The sequence below is a fragment of the Capricornis sumatraensis genome, chromosome 8 (assembly GCF_032405125.1).
Source record: "Capricornis sumatraensis isolate serow.1 chromosome 8, serow.2, whole genome shotgun sequence".
Lineage (NCBI taxonomy): Eukaryota > Metazoa > Chordata > Mammalia > Artiodactyla > Bovidae > Capricornis > Capricornis sumatraensis.
The window spans coordinates 97,774,428-97,781,900 of record NC_091076.1 but is presented as its reverse complement, the minus strand read 5'-3'; positions in this window follow the sequence as shown (position 1 = coordinate 97,781,900).

Here is a 7,473-nt window from a genome sequence, read left to right as displayed (position 1 = left end):
CAGATGGGGGAAAGAATGGAGGTTTGTTCTGGAAGGGGAGGCACAGAGCCACAGGCACACCTGCTTCCTTCACACAAGCTGTCATTTGCTCAGGCAAGAACAGTCACAGACTTGCCAATTTGGAGAGCTACAAAGATGGCCACGGAGACGACAGAGAAAGATGCTACGACCCCGGTTGAATGGCTTGCTCCCAGTCACCCCAGGTTTCCACACTCCCCATCAGTCTTTCCCCCTGTGTGACAGGCACGGGGGAGGAAGGACACTGGCATCTTCTTGAGGCGGCTGTGGAGGCTGAGGGTCCTCCCCTAAGTCCTCAGCATCATGGTGTCCTCCCCAGAGGTGGGAGGACTGATCAGACACCGACAAGGGTGTGGGCAGGGAGACCGAGGAAGCAGAGGCTGCGCAGAGGGAGCAGGGAAGAAGCCGGCCACAGCTGCTCAGGAGACCCCCACCTGTTCGGCAGCCTGGGGCTCTGAGGACATGTGGGCTCGCCGCACCTAGGGAGTGGGTGCAGGAGGCTGAGGGGCCTGAGACCATGCTGGGTTGTCAGGTGGCATGGTGCCAGGGAGATGTGTGGAGGAGGATGGAGGTGGGGGGAAGGAGGTGGGGAGAAGAGGAGGGTGGCTGCCCCAGCCCTAGGAGGAGGGGGTGGCAGGGCGTTGTCAGTGTGGTTGTGAGACACTGTGGAGGCAGGCAGGAGGGAGGGGAGGGGAGGAAGGGGAGAGGAGGGCTTTATACAGTGGACACCTCAGGACTGGCACAGTGGACACCTGGGATCAGAGCAGCCCCACCAAGGACAGGAGCCTGGCCTCTCCTCCGCAGGGCTCGCCAGGTCTCAACCCAGTGGTCCTAAGGCTTTCAGGGCGTGGGTCGTGTGCACAGGCAGCTGCTGTCTTCCGGGGGGAACAGTCTCCCCACCAACTAAGGCTTGGGTAGGGGAGATTTTGAGAGTGGCACCCCTTCAGGCCCCAAAGCAGGGGTCTTGGAGTGGGAGGAAGGGTAAAGAGAATAAAGAGTCTGAGGCTTAGCTTGAAACCAGGCAGTCCTTCTCCTCTATCAGGAAAGAAAGCGTGGAAAGCAGGAGGGAGGCAGGTTTGAGCCGGCCTCACCTCTGAGGAGCTCTTGAGCACCGGATCTGGGAGGCTGGGGGGCAAGTGTTCCAACTTCAGGTCAGACACATGGCCTGGTGACCATGTCTATAGACATCTGGGTGAGGGACTGTGTTCAGCATGAACAGCCTCAGCCTCACTGAAAAACCATAAAAGCAAAGGCTGAAGGGGTTGGAAGATGATCTATAAGTATATACAACTTACATTTGGATACCTTTTAAGACCTTTCTAAATTCTTTTGTACAAATGATCTTATTTGGTGTTTATAATAACCTTGCTGCTGCTGCTAAGTCACTTCAGTCGTGTCCGACTCTGTGTGACCCCATAGACGGCAGCCCACCAGGCTCCCCCGTCCCTGGGATTCTCCAGGCAAGAACACCGGAGTAGGTTGCCATTTCCTTCTCCAATGCATGAAAGTGAAAAGTGAAAGTGAAGTTACTCAGTCGTGTCCAACTCTTGGCGACCCCATGGACTGCAGCCTACCAGGCTCCTCCATCCATGGGATTTGCCAGGCAAGAGTACTGGAGTGGGGTGCCATTGCCTTCTCCAATAATAACCTTAAGAGGTAGTAAAGAGATAAGGCCCTTAGCTCAGTCAGCTACCGCCTAGCTGCCAGCAGAACAATGGAGAGGGTTCCGAATCCTGGGGGAGGACGTGATTATGATGCCACGAGGGCCTGACTCACCCAGGAAATGCAGTCTGCTTTGGAGAGCTCCCCATCTCTGCATCACTCTCCAGGGAAGGACAGGTCACCAATCACCACAGTTAGAAAAATATCCCTTAGGGACTTCACTGGTGGTCCAGTGGTTAAGAGTCCGCCTGTCAATGCAGGGGATACAAGTTTGATCCCTGGTCTGGGAAGATCCCATTTGCCACGGAGCAGCTAAGCCCATGCACCACAACTGCTGAGCCCGTGCTCGAGAGACCATGCTCTGCAACAAGAGAAGCCACCGCAATGGGAAGCCCATGCACCACGGCTGGAGAGTAGCCCCTGCTTGCCACAACTAGAGAAAGTCTGCACAGCAATGAAGACTCGGTGCAGCCAAAACTAACTAACTAAATAAATAAAATTATTTTTTTTAATCCCTTAGAAAATACACCCAACAATGAAATAAAATTGAGAGTCCAGAAATAAACCTTTGCATTTATGTTCAAACAATTTTTGACAAGGATATGAGGACAATTTAAATGGCACTCTTGGGGTAGGGGGAAAGAGAAGAAAGTCTTTTTTTGACAAATGGAGCTGGGACAACTGAATTTCTACACTCGAAAGGATGAGGTTAGACCCCTACCTCATGCTGTTTACAGAAATTGACCCAAAATGAATCATAGGCTTACTGTGAGAACTAAAACCATAAAAATGTTAGAAGAAACAAGTATAAATCTTTGTGATTTGGGGAGTAGGCAACGGCTTCTTAGATATGACACCAAAAGCATAAGTGACAAAAGAAAAATTAGACAAAATAGTCTTCATCAATATTAAAATCTTTCACGCTTCAAAGGGCCATCAAGAAAATGAAAAGACAGCTCACGAGGGAATTCCCTGGAAATCCAGTGGTTAGGACTCTGCTCTACTGCAGAGTGCCTGGGCTTCGATCCTGGTGGAGGGAAGATTCACTTTGTGGACAAAAAAAAAAAAAAAGACAACCCACAGAATGAGAGAAAATATTTGCAAAGCGTGAATATGATAAAGGACTTGTGTTCAGAAAGTATGAAGAGCTCTTATAACTCAACAATAAAAAGGCAAATACTAACTAAAACTGGGCAAAGGATTTCAATAGACCTTCTGGAGAGAAACACACCTGACCAATTAAGTACATAAAAAGACACACAGCTCCATCAGTCATCATGGAAATGCAGATCGAATCACAATGAGACACCACTTCACATCCACCATGTGTGCGTGCAGTCTTAGTCACTAAGTCTTGTCCGATTCTGTGGGACCCCATGGGCTGTAGCCCACTGGGCTGGCTCCTCTGTCCACAGGATTTCCCAGGCAAGAATACTGGAGTGGGTTGTCATTTCCTTCTCCAGGGGATCTTCCCAACCCAGGGACTGAACCCACATCTCTTGCATTGGCAGGTGAATTCTTTAGTATTGAGCCACCTGGGAAGCACACCCACCAAGAGGCCTAAAACCAAAAAGATGGACTATAACAAATGGAAAAATTGGAGCCGTTGAATCATTGGTGAGATTGTAACATGGTTCAGCCACTTTGGAAAAAAAGTTTGGCAGCTCCTCAAAATGTTAGAGATGTCGTATGACCCTGCGATTCCAGTTCTAGGCATAATAGCCCCAAATGGGAAACAACCTAAGATGTCCATCACCTGATGAAAGAGATAATCTGAATGTGGTATATTCATCCCATGAAATATTATTCAGCCATAAAAAGAAATGAAGGACTATTTGCTGCAACATGCATGAGCCTTTGAAACACGGTGCCAAGGGAAAGGCCACATGTTGTATAAATTCATTTACATGAAATGTCTGGAATAGGCAAATCCAGGGAGACAGGAAGTAGAGCAGTGATTGCCAGTGGCTGGGGGAGAGGGGATGAGAGTGACTGACCACCAATGGTGTGGACTTTCTTGATGAAATGATGAAAATGTTCTAAAATTAGTAGTGACGGCTGCACAACTGTGAACATACTAAAACCCACCAAATCATACAATTTAAAAGGGGGGATTTTATAACACATAAATTATATCTCAATAAACTTGTTATTAAAAAAAAAAATTCCCTGGCAGTCCAGTGGTTAGGACTTAGCACTTCCACTGCCAGAGGCCAAGGTTCGATCCTTAGTTCAGAAACTAAGATCCCACAAGCTGTGGGGCATGGCTGAAAAAATTTTTTTTAAAGTAGTTTTTTTAAAAAATGCCCAAATGTTGACTTCCATCATTCTATGTTCATCAAGAAATCTTGTGATTATTGATTGACTTTGAGGAGAGCTGGGGGTACTCTCACTGGATACCCATAATGCTCCTCTTTGCTTAACCAAAACCGTCTCATCTCTCAAAGACCAGATCAATTCCTGCCTCTAACAAGAAGAGGCTTCCCAGGTGACATCAGTGGTAAATAACCAGCCTGCCAATGCAGGAGACAGGAGGCGAGGGTTCTATTCCCTCCTCTGATTCCCCTGGCGGAGAGCATGGCACCCCACTCCAGTATTCTTGCTCAGAAAATCCCATGGACAGAGGAGCCTGGCAGGCTACAGTCCATAGGGTTACAAAGAGTCGGACACAACTGAAGCAACTTAGCACACACGCACGCGAACATGAAGAGCTCTGGCTCCTCAACTCATGCTAACCTCACGTCTCGATATTTATTCAGCCTTAACTCACATGGATGCCAAAAGCCAACTGCAGGAAAAACAGCACTGGATCAGGGGCCAGAAAAGTCCAGGTCACACTTAAAAGCCTTATGACCTGAGCAAAATACCTCTTTGAGCCTGCTTCCTCTTTGTCTGAAACAGCTACAAGCGTTTTTACTCATCTCCCTCTAAGGGTTGTTCCCTGACTTGAGGAACAGCTAAGGGGGCCAGTGCGGCTGGAGCAGAGGGAGCCGAGAACAGGCTGAGTGTGGACAGGTGGCCAGAAAGGGGGCCTGGTTATCTTGAGGTGAGAACCGAGTGGGATTGTTGAGTATTGGAGACAGGCTTTCATTTTTTAAAGGGTCTTATTATGCAATATATATGTCATGTAGAATACAAACAGTATGTATGCTGTTGCTGTTGCTGCTAAGTTGCTTCAGTCGTGTCCGACTCTGTGCAACCCCAGAGACGATGGCAGCCCACCAGGCTCTGCCGTCCCTGGGATTCTCCAGGCAAGAACACTGGAGTGGGTTGCCATTTCCTTCTCCAATGCATGAAAGTGAAAAGTGAAAGTGAAGTCGCTTAGTCGTGTCCGACTCCTAGCGACCCCATGGACTGCAGCCTACCAGGCTCCTCCGTCCATGGGATTTGCCAGGCAAGAGTACTGGAGTGGGTTGCTATTGCCTTCTCCAAACAGTATGTATATATGATATCTAATGTATATGTAAGTCATGAAGCAGAATAACATGCAGACCTGTAAGTCTACCCACCATGACTCTTGTCTAGCTGAGTCCCATCCTCCCCCTCTCATCTCCCAGCCCCACACCCACATACCCTGAATGCTGTTTTTTTCATGCTGTCTCTTGTGAAGGAGAGTTTCAGTACTTTATATGTATCTCTAAACATCACATTTTTTAATTTGCTTGTTTTAGAGACTTACAAGTACAGTGTCACCTAGGTATGTACCTAAGAGAAACGAAAACACATGTCTGTGCAAAGACTTGCATGCAGGGCAGCGTTGCTCAAAGGAGTCAGATGGTGGAAGCAACCCAAATGTCTATCAGCGGATGGGTAAATAGAACGTGGTAGATCCACACAGTCGAATCTTAGTTGACAATAAAAGGGAATGAAGTTCTGATACATGCTACAACACGATGAACTCCAAAAGCATAATGCTAAGTGAAAGAACCCAGACACAAGAGGCTCCATATGGTATGATTCCAGCTATATGTAATGCCCAGCAAAGTCAAATCTACGGAGACGGAATATAGATCAGGGGTTGGCTGGGGGTGGGAATGACGAGTGACTGAAAATGGGCACGAGGGTTATTTTGAAGGTGATGGAAATGCACTGAAATTAGATAGTGTGGTAGTTGCACAATTCTCCAAATAATCTATTAATCATTGGATTGTGCACTTAAAATGGGTGAATTATGCAACAACAGGGCAGTGTAAATTACACTTTGATGAAGTTGTTTTTTAACAAGGCATCATAGAGAACTTCCCTGTGGCTAAGACTCCATGCTCTGAATGCAGGGAGCCCAGGTTCGATCCCTGCTCAGGGATCTAGGTCCTACGTGCCACAGACAAGAGTTTGCATGCTGCAAGGAAAGTCAAAGATCCCATGTGCCACAACAAGACCCTGCTGCTAAGTCGGTTCAGTTGTGTCCGACTGTGTGTGACCTCAGAGACGGCAGCCCACCAGGCTCCCGTCCCTGGGATTCTCCAGGCAAGAACACTGGAGTGGGTTGCCATTTCCTTCTCCAATACATGAAAGTGAAAAGTGAAAGTGAAGTCGCTCAGTCGTGTCTGACTCTTCGCGACCCCATGGACTGCAGCCCACCAGGCTCCTCCGTCCATGGGATTTTCCAGGCAAGAGTACTGGGGTGGGGTGCCATTGCCTTCTACCCAATACAGCCAGATAAATACATAAATATATATTTTTAAATGAAAGGCATCATATTAGAGTCTTCTAAGGTTTGTTTTTTTCTCTCTCAATTATGCTTCTGAGAGTTTATTGTTGTTGCTTCAGGGTTACAGTTCATTTATTTTCATCACTTTATCATAGTCCATAATAATCCATTATGTGATTATTCCACATTTTTTCCTCCAAGCTCTAATCCTGTGATCGGACATGTGAGTTACTTTTTGTTTCTGTGGCTACAAAACAATTTGCCAGGAGCATTCTCACGCATCTCCTTGATATACATAAGTAGCTTGATGTCTGTTGAATCTAATAATAAGATATCAGGGCTTGTATACTGTATGTCTATTTTCACCTCATTTTTAGGAATTCATTTTTACCATATTTTACAAAACCATTATTCCCCCAACAAATGAAAAATCAAAACTGAAACTGCTCCTCAATATTGAGAAATATGGCTCTCAGTTCAGTTCAGTTCAGTCGCTCAGTCGTGTCCAACTCTTTGCGACCCCATGAATCGCAGCACACCAGGCCTCCCTGTCCATCACTAACTTCCAGAGTTCACTCAGACTCACGTCCATCGAGTCAGTGATGCCATCCAGCCATCTCATCCTCTGTCGTCCCCTTCTCCTCCTGCCCCCAATCCCTCCCAGCATCAGAGTCTTTTCCAATGAGTCAATTCTTCGCATGAGGTGGCCAAAGTACTGGAGTTTCAGCTTTAGCATCATTCCTTCCAAAGAAATCCCAGGGCTGATCTCCTTCAGAATGGACTGGTTGGATCTCCTTGCAGTCCAAGGGACTCTCAAGAGTCTTCTCCAACACCACAGTTCAAAAGCATCAGTTCTTCGGCGCTCAGCCTTCTTCACAGTCCAACTCTCACATCCATACATGACCACAGGAAAAACCATAGCCTTGACTAGACGCACCTTAGTCAGCAAAGTAATGGCTCTAGGGAGTTAAAATTGCTGAGCCAAGGATATGCAGATGTTCAGAGACGTGGCAAAGTTCAAGGGTGTCTGAATGTCAAACTGCTTTCTAAAATTGTTGTACTGGTCTGCACTCCAGTCGGCAGTGGGTGGGAGTCCCCACACCACTCCACACCTTCAGCAACACTTAGTGATTCTCCTATTT